The sequence below is a fragment of the Podarcis raffonei genome, chromosome 2, assembly GCF_027172205.1.
Source record: "Podarcis raffonei isolate rPodRaf1 chromosome 2, rPodRaf1.pri, whole genome shotgun sequence".
In the NCBI taxonomy this organism is placed as follows: domain Eukaryota; kingdom Metazoa; phylum Chordata; class Lepidosauria; order Squamata; family Lacertidae; genus Podarcis; species Podarcis raffonei.
Window position 1 is genome coordinate 72,272,020 of NC_070603.1, and position 15,416 is coordinate 72,287,435.

The following is a 15,416-nucleotide window of genomic DNA, read 5'->3' on the forward strand; positions in this document are numbered from 1 at the left end:
TCAGACCTGAAATCAACAGCACTTTCCCCATTTGTGATGCAGTGGGGGCAGCTACTTTTAAACCTAGATTATTTCCCTAGTTAAAAGCATCAGTCACCATCCTGAAACTTTGTGGATGAAACTCAGCTATTTGGCAGGTATAACTTATTGTTCCCCACTCCTTCCATTTGTTTCCTCTCTTCCCGTGTCCGGGAGGAAAAGATATATTGATCATGAAAACCCCCATTTGGAACCTCAGCGTTTTGGCCATTAAGGTTTCCATACCGAAGAAAGAGGCATCGGAATAATGACCTTGGCAACTAATTACTGTTTTACCTTATATATCTTATCTGTTGAACCTATGATAAGTTCTAAAGGAAATAGTAGCAGCGAAAATAAGTGTGCAGAGTTGCTGGACTCGAGGCATAGATGTCAGCCAAGGTCGCCTGTGGTGAGTTAACCCAGCCTCAGTAGTGACTGGGTCTACTTTAAGACATGCAACAAGAGTGTGCTGGATCCAGTGTGGTTGGAATATATTAACACAATAAAGCAGTTTTAACTTTGTGTGTCTGGTTTCCATAACATGGAAGTCATCACTGCATACATTTTTAGGTGCTTGCAGAACATCACCTGTTGTCCTCACTCTAGAAACAGAGCAATGATTATGGAGGCAGACCAAAATCCCTTCTTCATTTATGGTTCCAAAACAGCAAAGTACCATGGGCATGGTTTCATCAAGCTATCACCTAGGGGTCATGGAAATTAGGCCAGCTGTCATGTATTACTTAAGATAAGTGAAGCCTAGGACATGATAGCCAGTAGAGGTATTTAAGGTCTCCTGCTTCACTTGCTAAATTTCTGCCTATCTGGTCATTGCCAGGAACAGGGCCTCCTGTACCTTTGCCAGCACTCTGCAAAGCAGAAATTTAGCAGGTAAATCGGAGAGAAAGTGAACGTAGAAAACATTGTTTGCTTTATTTCTGCTTGATCAGACGGCAGGGGCAAGACCAGCTGGGTCACATGACTGACAAAGGAGCAGTGCACTCTGGGTAATATGCACAATTTTTCTATTTGGGTAATGCACCCAAGGAGGGTTTAGGATGGGATCTGGGGGAGCTCCTTGCCTTTCCCCATGGTGTCTTCAGCTGAATGGCAGCCTTAAGTGTCTGGACAGGTTTGTAGTTTCCCTAGGGGGGACGGGGGGTGGGGGGAGAAGGGAAGTGGGGAGATGACTTGAGAGACAGTGGAATATTGCTACCCCATTAATTAGCAGGTTAGGCCCCTAAAAACAATGATGGCAATATGTGACATTCTCAAAAATGCAGTCAGGGGGGTTGGGGGGGGAGGCAAAGGTTCTGCCCTCTCTGGCTTTAAATTAAGTCATAACAGCAATTTAGAGTTTAAAAGATTGGGGTTTTCATTCTTCCAGCACCATCTCAGCTGTGAGAACTTGTTGCCATTTATTTAATTTGATCTTGAGATTGCCAAGCTCTAATTGGATGATCATGTTATATATACATTTTGAACAAAGTTTTTTCTTTCTTCTTCTTCCCATGGTCACAAATTTTAGATCATCTCATTATATTAGTTTCATGTAGTTCAACAGCACGGCTCTCAAAAGTCTTGCTATAACAATACTTTTGACTGCTTGCACAGCTCTTCAGTCTTGACCATGACCATTGCCAATTAAGCTTTGTGCCATCTCAGGATCATATGAAGCCGTAGTCCTTTCCTGGATCAACTGTTAAAATCTTTCTGGAGGACTAACAGTCTGTCACAGGTCTTGCCAACCTTTTGGGGTCAGTGGGCGCATTTGGAAGTCGAGCACCCATCACAAAATGGCTGCCGTGAGGCTGTGGGAAAACACAAAAGGGGGCCTCATGAGGGTTCAGGGGAGGATGAGATAGTGCAAGCAGGAGCAGAATAGTAATAGTGAACAGTCTCACACATTGTGAATTTTTGAGGAAATATTTACTGAAACCTTTCATGGACGCCATAGGAGGCATTGGAGTGTGCACTGGCACCAGCAGGCCCTTTTTTGGGTACCTCTGGCCTGTTGTTTGGAATGTACCTGTTCATAGCCTCAGGTGATCACGTTCGCCAAAATCCTGCTCAAATGCATCTCTCTCTCCCTATAGTCCAGCCTCAGGCTGTCAGGAATGAACCTTGGTCTACACAAACAGCTCACCATATGGGGAAACTTATCTTGGGCTTCACAGTTAATTATTCCCAGCAAATTAATGCCATTGTCACAGACATTTCCTTTCTTTCTGGCTTCAGTGTTTATTTCCTCCCCTTCCTACCTGCCAGCGGAGGATACCACTTTCTCAGATGAAGTCCATGAAAGTCTTATGCCATAGTAATTTTGCTAGTCTTTAGCACCAGCTAGCTTGTACCAGCCAGGAGAGGAGGGTGTGGGGATTGCCTTTTTTTCTTGGTAGATCTTTCTTTCTCTAAATCCCCCTCAGCAGTTCTTGGGGGGGAGGGAGAGGGATTAGTTACGTCAACTCCAGGCTGGCATGATTGTGGGAGATCCTGATCCTGGGGCCATTCTGAGAAACGAAGAAGACAAAGATCTGGGCAATCCAGGACCACATCTGTGCCACCCTCAGAAAACTTCATTTTGTGGCCTAAAGAACCACCCATGATAGAGCTGTTTCCATTGAGTTGTCCTTAAGGAGGCACCTTGTGGTCCTCCATGAAGCTCCCCTCAGCCAGTGGATCTGGGGGATAGGATTGTGCTGTCTCATCCCTCAACCTTAGCTCACCCATTTTTAAATACACAAATAAATTGGGTGGCCTACAGTACAGGGTAATGATTCCTGAGCTCATCATGTGAAGTGCTTTAAGCAAGGAACATTACTCTATAAAATATTATGGCAGGAAATTGGTATGGAATACATTTGGCTTCTTCCAGTTCCCTGAAATCAAAAGGGAAGATTAGGCTGCTGGTAACTCCTGCTTCTTCTGTGAAACAGAGGCTTTTATTAGCTTTGTAAGTGTCAAAATGATGAGCAGTATAAGTGATAGTTTGCCTGTGAAAGTGTCTATGAAAGTACAAGTCATTCATGCTTACAAAATAAACAGCTGAGTTGACTGGAAGCAGCCACTAGGATGCATAAAAGCACTATGGCCGTGTTATAAATCCCTATTTTATTTTATTCTATCTTTATTTTCATAAAGAAAGCAATTTTAGGATAGCAAAATATTGTGGCACAAATCTTTCAATAACTAGGATAGAAGCGGTTTAGTCATGCTGGCCATATGACCCGGAAAGCTGTCTGTGGACAAACACTGGCTCCCTCAGCCTAAAGTGCCTGAAGTGAGACTGGACTTAACCATCCAGGGGGTCCTTTACCTTTTTATTTTATTTTATTATTTACACACACACACTCCCACCCAGTCTCACATACAAAAGATATTTATGTGGTTTTATTTATCATTTAGTCTAAGCCCACAAGAGAAAAATATTTTCTAATAGGTAGCAGCTATTTCTGATTCAATTTTTTTTGCCTTTTCTCAAGATAATTAACTGCCACAAAATTAATATTCATATTACTGTTTGTATGAAGAAAAATGAAAGTTTACTTTATCCTTACTATTCAAAATGTATATATTTTTAATCATTTCAAGATAAGGCAGGATTTCCAAGACAAGAAGGTGGCCTGAGGGGCTGCTACTACTGTAAATCAAGTGCTGTCTGCCTGTGTGTGCATACTTGCATAACCTGTAAATATAGGTAAATATAAGGTAAGGTACCCCTGCCCGTACGGGCCAGTCGTGTCCGACTCTAGGGTTGGGCGCCCATCTCACTTAAGAGGCCGGGGGCCAGTGCTGTCCGGAGACACTTCCGGGTCACGTGGCCAGCGTGACGAAGCTGCTCTGGCGAGCCAGCACCAGCGCAGCACACGGAAACGCCGTTTACCTTCCCGCTATAAAGCGGTACCTATTTATCTACTTGCACTTTAGGGGTGCTTTCGAACTGCTAGGTGGGCAGGAGCTGGGACCGAAAGACGGGAGCTCACCCCGCCGCGGGGATTCGAACCGTCGACCATGCGATCGGCAAGCCCTAGGCACTGAGGTTTTACCCACAGCGCCACCCGTGCCCCTATAGGTAAATATATGTTATGTAAATGCCCAGGCTACATGGTCCTTTTTCAGGGATGCTGTAGTTTCCTGCAGCAGATTGGACTATTTGAGGCTCCTTTCAACACCATGAAATACATATATACAGAGGTTCCATAAGTCTCCAGTGCTTTCTTCTACTACAGGAAATTCACCTTTGAAAAAACCCATGCCAAAACTGGCCAGTGGTCAGTGCTCAGGAAGGTGGGGAGCTGTAGTCCAGCAACATCTGGAGGGCCACAGGTCTCCTCACCCCACAACTAAGGGCTCCTTGGTTATGTGTGTATTGGAAAGCTGTGGCTGTTACAACCTATAGTTAGTTGCTTTAGAAATAATGCAGTTGAAAGACGGGGTATAAATATTCAAAAACAAACAAATCCAAAGCGCAGGAAAAGGAACCTTTGGTTCTCACCTGAAAGGTGTTTCTTGAGGTGTTGAACATACAGCATGGGTTTTTTGGATGGTGCTGCTCTCTTGCGGCCGAAGATAGGAAACACAGACTGGTCTTTGTTCTTTATACATGCCTACCACCTCTGTTGAATGACAAGCTACAGGAATGGGCTAAATAACTTTGAACTCACTCATGGAGAATGGTGCTAATGCGAACAACATTGAACTGAAGGAATAACACAACGGATCCCTGAAGATCAGGAAAACATATATAAAATAGAACAGTCTTCCCCAACCAAGTGCCCTGTCCATATTTTGGACTACAACCTCCATCACCCTCTCCTAGCTAGAGCTGGTGGAGAGTCAGAAGACCAAAACACCAGTGGGCACCATGTTGGGGGATGCAGAAATAGTGTGATGGAGGAAAGCACACACTGATTATGCACTCATGTGTATCATGCACTTCCAACATTCATTGTCTATGCCATTTCCTGGCAGCTATTGAGAGATCTAGAAATTGTAAACCTAAAGAATTTGAGGTAAGCAAGTTTCCCCGCCCAAAAAAGCAGTGCAGATGGCTAATTAAAAGTGCTTACATTTAAATTACAACACTTAACAGAATCTGCTTGGATGATCGTTGAACTGAAAAAGTGCTTTCATACGGAATTGTTACACATACTACTCAATAATAAGCTGGAGGTTTTATTTCAGACAGTTAAATTCAGCTATGGTGTTTTATGCTCTGTATAAAATGAGCCGAGTGCTGGGCTGCTCTTGGAAGGTAATTTCAATGTTTAATAAAAGGAGACTGGTGGTGTAGATTTTTTAAAGGGTATGAGATCTTATCAGATTAGCAATTAACTTTATAGCACTTGGATTAATGCAAGAAATCATCTCAGCTGAGATTTATAGACCTATGAAGTAAAATAAAATATGTGCAATGGGCATGATCCAGCCAGGTTTAAACATCTTTACGATTGTAATATTAATTGAAAGAAATCAATGGGATTTCTAAGCAAATATGCTTAGGCCCAGATTGTGACATGCCACTGGTTTCTGCAGGGAAGTTAAATATGTGTATAGTCTTGACTTTCCCATTTAGACTTAGGAGGCCATGGATCAACTATTTTAAGGAGTCATCTAAGGCTGCCTGGTCCAGGCCCAAAGATGCAGAATCCTAAGAATCCGTCAACAGTCTGCATGGGTACAGCAGACTGAGAAAGCACATAGGTCACCTAATAACAATCTTCTACTGGCAGGAACGGCTGGAATGGCTCTGCTTCTGTGCTTGTACTGCACTGACATCCCCATTACCTCGCCCCGCCCAGTAAGCAACACTGACCCGTCTGCCAGGAAGCTAACTCCACCAGGTACGCTGCTTCTGCATCTATACACATTATTATATGCAAATCTGTGTTCTCCTTTTGTGTGTGTGATCCATTTCCTTAAAAAAAAAAATGTGGATGTAAAGACATTTCACTATAGCTGTATTATACCTTTTGTTTGCTGGTCCGTGATGTTTAAAGTCCTATTATTCTGGTACAAGACTACTGGTGGCAGGCCTGACAGGACAGCTTCCTTTTCCCTGGTGAATGCTGTTTTCTGTTTTTCATCCAGCCCACAGCAAAAGTATGTCTCTCAGTTCTGGATAGCAGTCTCTGAAGATAGCAGTACCCCTAAGCTGGGCAGAGCCCTTCAGCCCTTACAGGCATAGCCAAACTTGGCCCTCCAGCTGTTTTGGGACTACAACTCCCATCATCCCTAGCTAACAGGACCAGTGGTCAGGGATGGTGGGAATTGTAGTCCCCAAACAGCTGGAGGGCCAAGTTTGGCCATGCCTGCTTAGAAGGAAGGTGGCCAGATGCAAACGAATTCCAGACTCATGCTTAATACAGTAGTTGTGTGCATGAGGGGATGGCAAGCTATTCTCTCTTCTGCACAACAAGTAAAGGTGCAAGAGCCCTGCCCACCTTTTCAGCTGGCCAACCAACTAATAACACCTAAACCTCTTAATATTCGTACTGCTAAATGTACCTACACAAACAAACAAAAACCCCTGCTTCCTAATCTCGTATCTTGTCCAGGTTTTATTGGCAGATTTACCTGGAAAGTAGAACATGTGATTTCTCCAAAATTGTGTAAGATAGAAACTAGATACATATAGTTCATTTTTGGTGCTGGTTTTGCACTTCACTGTTTACTTCCTCTGATCACAGTCACACATTTCAAATTATTTTTTGGTGACTGACCTGTGATGGCAGATTCGCTCACCCAAGTCATCAGTTGATACAGCAGTAAATGGATGATGGGCAGGCCTATGCACGGAAGTCCTTTGTGTTTCAGGTTTGAGGTGATAAATCCCTGATTGAGTTTTCATGCAATCACATTCAATGATTTTGTAATCAAGCTTTTGAGAGGCCCAAATTCTAACAAAGCACCCTTAAACTCATTCTTTGAAGGAGAAGCTTTTTATAAGGGGTTATGCAATGGAGACATTTCTGACAGTCTCTAAATTGTGTTTAATACAGGATTTTTACATAATGGATGGCAAAATTTGCATGCAGCATCTGGATAAAATTATACAAACAGGCTCTCAGCATTCTGTTACAAGGTTCCTCATCATGTGAGCCATTTGGCATCTCATTACACTGTTAGGCAATGCTTAGCTCTTCTGTTAGATAATTTGCCAGACATACTGTACCAATCATGTCTATCACTCCTGGGTTGCCACACTTGTTTCTGACATGGCTTCTGTGTCTTTAGTAGCACTATGGCAGTCAGGCAGACATCACTATATACAGTCCTTCCTGTCAAGGGCAGCCCAGGACCTCCATAAACACTGCCCCAGCCCCAGAGAAGTCACTTTGGTGCTGCTACCACAGCAAAAACAATGTAGGAAGCAGCAGTTATGAGTTACCAATTTCTGCAGCCCCCTGGAGGTGCACTCCATTGTCTCTTGACACAGATGGATGCCAACCACAAATATCTTTATTTAGGTAAAACAACAATTGGAACAAATAACCTTTTAGTAAAGAATGACAAATATTGCATCTATTCATAATATAATGTAACATAACACCATGTAATGTTATGTTAATAATAATATCATGTAACATAACACACACACTACCGTAGTTTTCCGTGTATAAGACACCCCCTTGTATAAGACGCCACCTATTTTGGGGGACTAAATTTAAAGAAAATGAGGGGAGAAGGCCCAAAGTTGTTGAGCTTTTTTTAAGGGGCAATTGCATTCCTCGCGCCATCGCAGGGCCTTTGCTGGGGGTTGGCAAAGTGGGCAGCTGCTCCCTAGAGCCTCCCACAGCGGCATGGGGGGGGGAGAGTTGTGCACCCACCAACCAGCTGGCTGGCGTGCACAGCTTTCCCTCCATGCCACAGTGGAAACGGTCGCTAGAGCGCACGCCTCCTGTAGCAGCATGGGAGGGAATTGCGCGCCCGCCAACCAACTGGCTAGCAGCGCGCAGCTTTCCCCCCATGCCACTATCCGAGTATAGGACATCCCCAGTTTTCTGACATGATTTTTGAGTTAGAAAACCTCATCTAATACATGGAAAAATACGGTATTTTATTCTATTTTACTGTACTGCACTACACTTTTCGCTGTGAAGTGCTCTACAAATAAATAAAAGTAAATGAAACATGATCTCTGGTGGACTCCCTTCAACGGGTATCCTAACCAGCAGCCTTTTTGCTCTCTGATCTCACACTCTGCATAATTCCCAAACTGACCTTCTCAACAGACACTCTTTACCTATCACTCACTCCAGTGTCACCCACCATTCCATCACCCTAATCTTCTGTCAACCATCCTTCCACTCATTCGTCTGTTCAATGACCAATTGTTTCCACACTGGTGCTGGATTTGTTTCCAAGGTCTAGGGCCGGTGGATGGTTTAGAGCCAAGGGCCATACAAAATCATATTCTGGGAAATCAGGCCCAAGGTATTTAGAATATGTTCCCCACTAGCCTATCCTGGGTGGTGGATTCCTGATGGAGTGGAGCTTGGTTTCTCTTGGTTTCACTAGAGACGGATGATATTTTTTGCCACCTTTTTAATATGCATGTTACAAATAAGCAAGTTGGGCAGATGTAGAAGCAAACAGTAACTAGTGCTATAAGGCAGCCAGTACCCTATCAACCAGCTCTTCCATTGACCCCCAAGCCCTGCATTTTTCCACTGAGTACCATCAGAGAATCCTCGGTACTGTAGTTTACCCCTCACTGAGCCACAATTGGCAGACTCCTTAACAAACTACAATTGGGGGGGGGGTGTTTAAATGTATGGTGTGCACACAGCCCTAGGATAAATATGAAGGGCAGTATTTAATTTATATACTGTTTGGTAAATAAACAAGAAGAAAAGAAGCTGCCTTATAGCAGGTTCCCAGAGAAGGGTCTTCACTCCCAAGGTAAGATTTTGGCTTACCCAATACTTTCTCTCTCCCCCTCCCCCTGCCCCACCAAACTGGAAAACTGCTGTCTGTCTCTATGATGATGGGATTCCAGTAATCTCCTAGCAATTATTTCCCATTGGCAATATGTCAATCTGCCCATGTTGAGTTACGAATGAGCAATTTATGTAACCAAACTACTGGACAGTCAGCAATCATAACAATATTTTAAAACGGTTCGGTAATGTTCATCAACTGGAAATGTCAACGTGATGTGCAGTTAAAAGGCAGTTAAGGAATAGCCATGCACACACACATTTCTGCGCAAGCAAACAGCAAAACCTTTTGATTGCTTGCACAGTTTTCAGCTTTATACCTTGTACTTTTATATGTAAACCACTTTGTGGTTTTATGCATTCAAGCAGTATATAATTTTTTTGAAATAAAATCTAATAAATAAATCAAATCAACCCAGCAGGAGGCAGGGGGCAGGTTATCTGCAGCACAGTGACTGAGATGAGGAGTCTATAGGGCTGACAAAATCTCATAGGCACTTACCTCAGAATAAATCTCATTGAACTCAGTGGGACTCACTTCGGAGTAGAAATGGGGCTTCTTTCTGCAGAGACATGTTCAGGACCTCATAAGCTGTTTCTCACATAGAATTAATTAGATTTGGAAAGCAGGCTGGCATGTCTCTTTGCAGGGCTGGTCCGCCCGTGAGGCAAAGTAAGGCTGTTGCCTCAGGTGGCGGACCCAGACCCAAGAAGTGCTCTGCTCATCGCCGCCTCTTGCTCTGTGCTGAGGCCACTGTGATGCACCCAGTGTGCATGGGGCCAGGCAGCGCCTGCATCTGTGGCGAGGGGGACGCTGGGCGTTTTGCCTCAAGTGGCAAAACATCCTGGGCCAGCCCGGTCTATCAAACATGGGCATTTGCATACATATTTAAAGCTCTGACTCCTATCAGAGGAGGGGCAGAATCCCACATGCTTGACTGGAGCAGTCCCACCCACACATCGGAGGGACCGTGGTCCAGACCAACTGCTTGGAGAATGGAGAGACTTTGCTCCCCATTTGCACATGTGTTAAGCCCTGGACGCGTGAGCAGATGCTCAGTCCCGTTCCCGCCCTCCCCCCCTGCCTTGCCAGCTCTCTACTTTTTCATTATGCTAATTATTCTTTTAAAATCATAAATAAATAATTAGGTCCCTGATCAAAGGGTAGATTTCTTGCTGCGCAGTAGAGATGTTAATGAGGCAGTTGAACTCACATGGCAGGAAGGCAGCAGGTTTGTTCTTTAATTACAGGCAAGAGCTTTGGGGCTCCTTGGGCCGTTCTCTCGGCTCTCATTGGGCACCTCAGCCCCCCACCCCCCCTTGTAAAGCAGTGCAGTGTGTGTGTCTGCACAACACATCTACAGGAGTGGTTTTTTGTGTTTTCATGTTCATTCATTTTCTTTGCACTTTCGCTTTGCTTCTCTACATGAATGAAAACTGAGGTGGGTTTGGGACCACAGGATGCATCTTACACAAAGAGGTGTAACTTCTAAAATACTCTGAAATGACCAGTTCTTGAGCCACCTTTCTGACCATAAAAGGAAAGCAGAATCCTGGCTGTACTTTCTTAAGGATCTGCATCAGCCTCGTGTTCCCAACCAAGACATTACCTTACTCAGGAGTATTTGTAATAAGCATGGAGTTCTAATTTACCTAACCAGGGAGACCAGCAATCTTGCCAAATTTCCTAGCATGATCCATCTTTTTTAGGAATGGTGGGAGTAGCACAGAGGAGCATGCTGGAAATGTCCTGACAAGTTCATATCTCTCCAACGATGAGGACTAGAACTTTACAAGAAATCAAACCTGGGGTTTTCAGGATTGTAGCAACAGTTTTGCAAATCATACCAACAGCCTAAGAGGCGGCAAGCACCATATTTTTTGCTCTATAAGACGGACCCGACCATAAGACGCACGTAGTTTTTAGAGGAGGAAAACAAGAAAAAAAATATTCTGAATCAAATGTTGTTGAAGAGGAAGGAGGAGGGAGGATCAGGCTAAGGAGCCGCCGGTCCGTCTGCCCCTTTGGGGAAGCTGGATCTGCTGGCCGCCTAGCAGCGTTGTCCCTGCTGGGGGGATCGGAGAAGGCAGGCGAGACGAAGCGACACTCTTCAGCGAAGCGGGAGAAGGAAAGGAAGGGAGCCCTTACGGAGCCCCTTCCTTTCCTCCTCCCGCTTCGCTGAAGAGGTGCTGCGCCGCTCTGCTGAACGCAGCAGAGCAAGAGGGAGAGCTGCACAGCGCCTCTTGGTCTGCTGGCTTCCCAGTGAAGCAGGATGAGGGACGGAAGGGGCTCCGTAAGGGCTCCCTTCCGTTCCTCCTCCCGCTTCGCTGGGAAGCCAGCACAGCAAGAGGCGCTGTGCAGCTCTCCCTCTTGCTCTGCTGAGTTCAGCGATAGCTGCGCAGCCTGCATTCGCTCCATAAGATGCACACACATTTCCCCTTACTTTTTAGGAGGAAAACAGTGCGTCTTATAGAGCGAAAAATATGGTAAGTTGTCCACAGGTCTTAAGTGCCTGCTCTTGCTGATGTGCTCACTGAGTGCCAATCATTGGGAGGAAATATCATTAGGCATTTATCTATTTATTTTTACTTTGTGATAAAGCATCAGTGACTAAAAGTCTCTGGACAGAGATTCACGATCAGGCTTAGAGATATGCCTCTGCTGAAATGTATGTCCTTTCCTTTCATGCATCTGCATTCAAATTGCTTTGATTTCCCAGAGCACAAAAAAAGAGTTAGCCTCAGATTTATAGACGGAATCTTTGCTCTGATCATTAGCAAAAATTACTTCTGTCACGAGCAAATCCAAATGGACAAGTGGCTTTAATAATTTTCTTCCCACTTGCAAAACAACACTAATATTAATAAGTGACTTACACTCAGAAGGGACAAGTCAGCCTGAACATTTTAAATTGCACAGTTTAATCATTTGAGTAAGACCGGTGAAGAAAGATTTATTAATTCATTGAAAATTTAAGAAGTATATTTTTCTTGGAGCAGTTTTACTCATCATTCTGAGAAGCAACAAAGAGGGCAAAAATCTAGTCACAGGAGAGGACAGGATATTTCAGGAAATGGATTAATGGCATTGGTACTATGAAAAGAAGAATAGTATGCATTTTGAACCCTGCTGGGGACTGTGATAAAATAATCTAGTCTGATTCGGTGCATAATTTAGGCCTGTGGATCTCTGTTTCACTGAGAAAGCTATTGCATGAAACTTCTCTCCTGCTAGGTAGCCACTGTGATATAGCAGAATGCTGGACTTTTTGACAAATGGATTAATGCACCAACCATCCCTATCAGGTAGTACAGGCTGTGACACCCTTTGTTCCCTATTCCAAGGCAGAGCATTTTTAGTCCTTTGCCTGAATACACAGACAGTTCAGGTTTCCAGCTTACACTTCTGGAGAAAGACATGCCTTTTTACAGGGCTTCCTAGTTTAAACCCCATAACCAACTTGGAGGTGAAGATTTTAAACAGTTTTTAACTTACAAAATGTATGGTATTTTACCTGAGTTGGGGGAAGAGAGAAACTTTGGAACTCACTTGACAGGAGACACTGCACAGCCTATATTTCCATACTTTGATTTGCTGCATATTCTGTGATTTAAATCTCTGCTAGGGTTCTCTCACCAAAGAGGACTTGCCCCAAACCTGGATCTTGGCATTTAGGAAACTCTCCTTTTTTATACCTATATTTTTACTTGCCAACCAACAAAAGCTGGGGTATAATAATAATAATAATAATAATAATAATAATAATAATGATGATGATGTTAGTATGCTTACTAACAAGGACCTAGGCAGAAGTCTACTAACAAGGACCTAGGCTGATAAAATCAACCAGGCTCAGCTCCAGGGTTTCAATTATGTGCATTTATTTAACGATCAAAAGAGATTAAGAAATGTTGGAACTGCTTTCTAAAAGAAAACAAAAAAACAGAATTAACAAGCTAACCTTTCCTTATCAGGGAACCTAAAAATAGAATAACTTACGTTTCAACACCACTTACAGGCAGGCCGATGGGAGCCAGGCTCTTAATGATAACATATTTTGGCCTTGACTCTCAGCCCATCACATGTGAACTGTTACCATTAAGAGTCTGGCTCCAGCTATTTCTATAGAGGGTGAGAACTCCCCAAGAGAAAGGGGAAATTCAGATGCTCCAGCCAGATAGCTTGAAGTGGTAATGCTTGCAGCTGGGTTCTGTGTGTTCCTTTCTAGGCATGGCCAAACTTGGCCCTCCAGTTGTTTTGGGACTACAACTCCCATCATCCCTAGCTAACAGGACCAGTAGTCAGGGAGGATGGGAATTGTAGTCCCAAAACAGCTGGAGGGCCAAGTTTGGCCATGCCTGTTTTAACCATTCGGTGAGTTATAGCCCCTATCTGCACTCTACATTCAAAGCAGGACCATACCACTTTAAATAGTCTTGGTTTCTGCCATAGAATGCTGGAAAGTGTAGCTTGTTAAGGGTGCTGATCCCTTGGAGGAATCTGGTGTCCTAATGGGCCAGAAGGTGCGATTCAGTGTAAGATAACTTCACATACAGTATATCTCAGCCTTAATGTTAATCTGTAGCCTGTAAAGAACGCCAGTGCACTCAAGGTGGTATACGCTAGGATAACTGACTTCCTTTCACAGGGGAAAAGTGTCCCTAGCCTTCTTCTGGGGAGTCAGCCATTACCCAAAGATAATTGGCATAGCTGTCAACCTTCCCTTTTTTTGGGGGGGGGGAATTCCCTTATTCCAATGTCGTTTCCCGCTGCTTCCTGCTGCAATCCCAGATTGTTAGATATCCTTTAGACTGTCCCCGGGACAGGTGAGGCTGCTGATCCCTTATTTTCAAATCTGAAAGTTGACAGCTATGAATTGGAGGCTGGTCAGTTTCTTGGCCCAATGTTGCTTTTAATCACTGAAGCTCTAAACAGCTTGGGGCTTACTCAAAGTATCCTCACCTTATTCCATATATACCTACATGATTGATCCTCAAGCTCTTCATTTGACCCCTTCTCCAAGTTTCCTTGCTACCAAAATGCAATAGGTGGCCACTAGGGAGAAGGCCTTTTGGGTGGTTGTAACCCATTTTCATAGTGTCCTCCTGCCTGGTGCTACATTGTGGCACCTGGTAAACACATTTGGTAAACACAAATACATTTGGCACCTGGCAAAGGCATTTCTTATTCCCTCAAGACTTTAAAGTATAACAGTGCTGTTTTGCATGCTTTGTAAATTCTTTCACTAACTCCTCCCCCCCTTGCTGGTTTTATATATTGATTTTATTTATGCTGCTTGTGTTTATCTTGGCTGTTATGTTTTCTGTTCTTGTGCTGATTGTTTATATTGTTTATTTATACTGTGTTTAAATTTTTCTGATTGCATTTTTAATAAGCTTGTAAACCACCCAGGGGACTTAGCTGATGGGCAGTATAGAAAAGCAATAAATAAATGAAACAGGCATATAGGGCATAAAATGCATCTTTTGGCACGTCTAAGTGCTGTTGGGTGCCATTATTGGAGACACAGTTATCAATGTTTTCCTGCCTGGGCAGTGAGCTGCTAGGTTGCTAATTAGAACATTTGTTAGCTTCTGCTGCAGGAAAACATTTGTTGCTGCCAGCCATTGCTTCCATTTAAATAATATCTCAGATCTCCCCTTTTCAATGAAGCAGCCCCCAGTCATAGGTTGGAATCTACTGATCAGTTCCAGTTCTGTTGTAGTTGAAGCCATTTACAAAAGAAGCCTTCCAAAAGTGTTAAATATATAGCAATTTACCCCAAGTGGATTTTTATTTGGAACCAGATGCCATTTAGGCTGTTCGGGTCAGATTGAAAAAAAGGGGAAATAATTAAATACAGATTCTTCTGTGCAAAGAGGGCTGGTCTATAATTTTTATTTCTGGATTTTAGCTATTAGGTCTTGTAGGATATTTGTTGAGTACTTGTGGTTGCAATCTGATATATACACCCTTACCTGGGACTCGCCTGTCCATGTAACTCAATAAGGCTTAAAGACCTTACTTTTGAGTATAGGCTTGTACAGTCAATCTTAAAATTGATGAGGTCTGGAACTTTTATCCTTTGTTACCAAGCAATGCAGTAAGTTGTAAAAGCAACTACTCTGTAAAGGTCTAGTAGCAACAAAGTCCGCCCCCCCCCCCCCGCGCACCTTATTAGTGCAAGCTGCATCTATTGGTTCTGCAAGATGTCCTTCGAAAAGAAAGTTGTCCTTAGAAAAGAAAGTAATTATAGTTTGGGGGGTTAGCTCTGTTTCAGATGAGAAGATGGCAATGTGAGTGTGCTAAGTAACAAAATACAGCTGGATCTTTATAAGAACTGTTCAAGTATATGCTCCAGCTACACACTGGTTGGAAACCACTGTTTACTAGGTATGATTATTGCATATCACATCTGATAAGGTATGCACCAATTTCACCTGCTTATATGT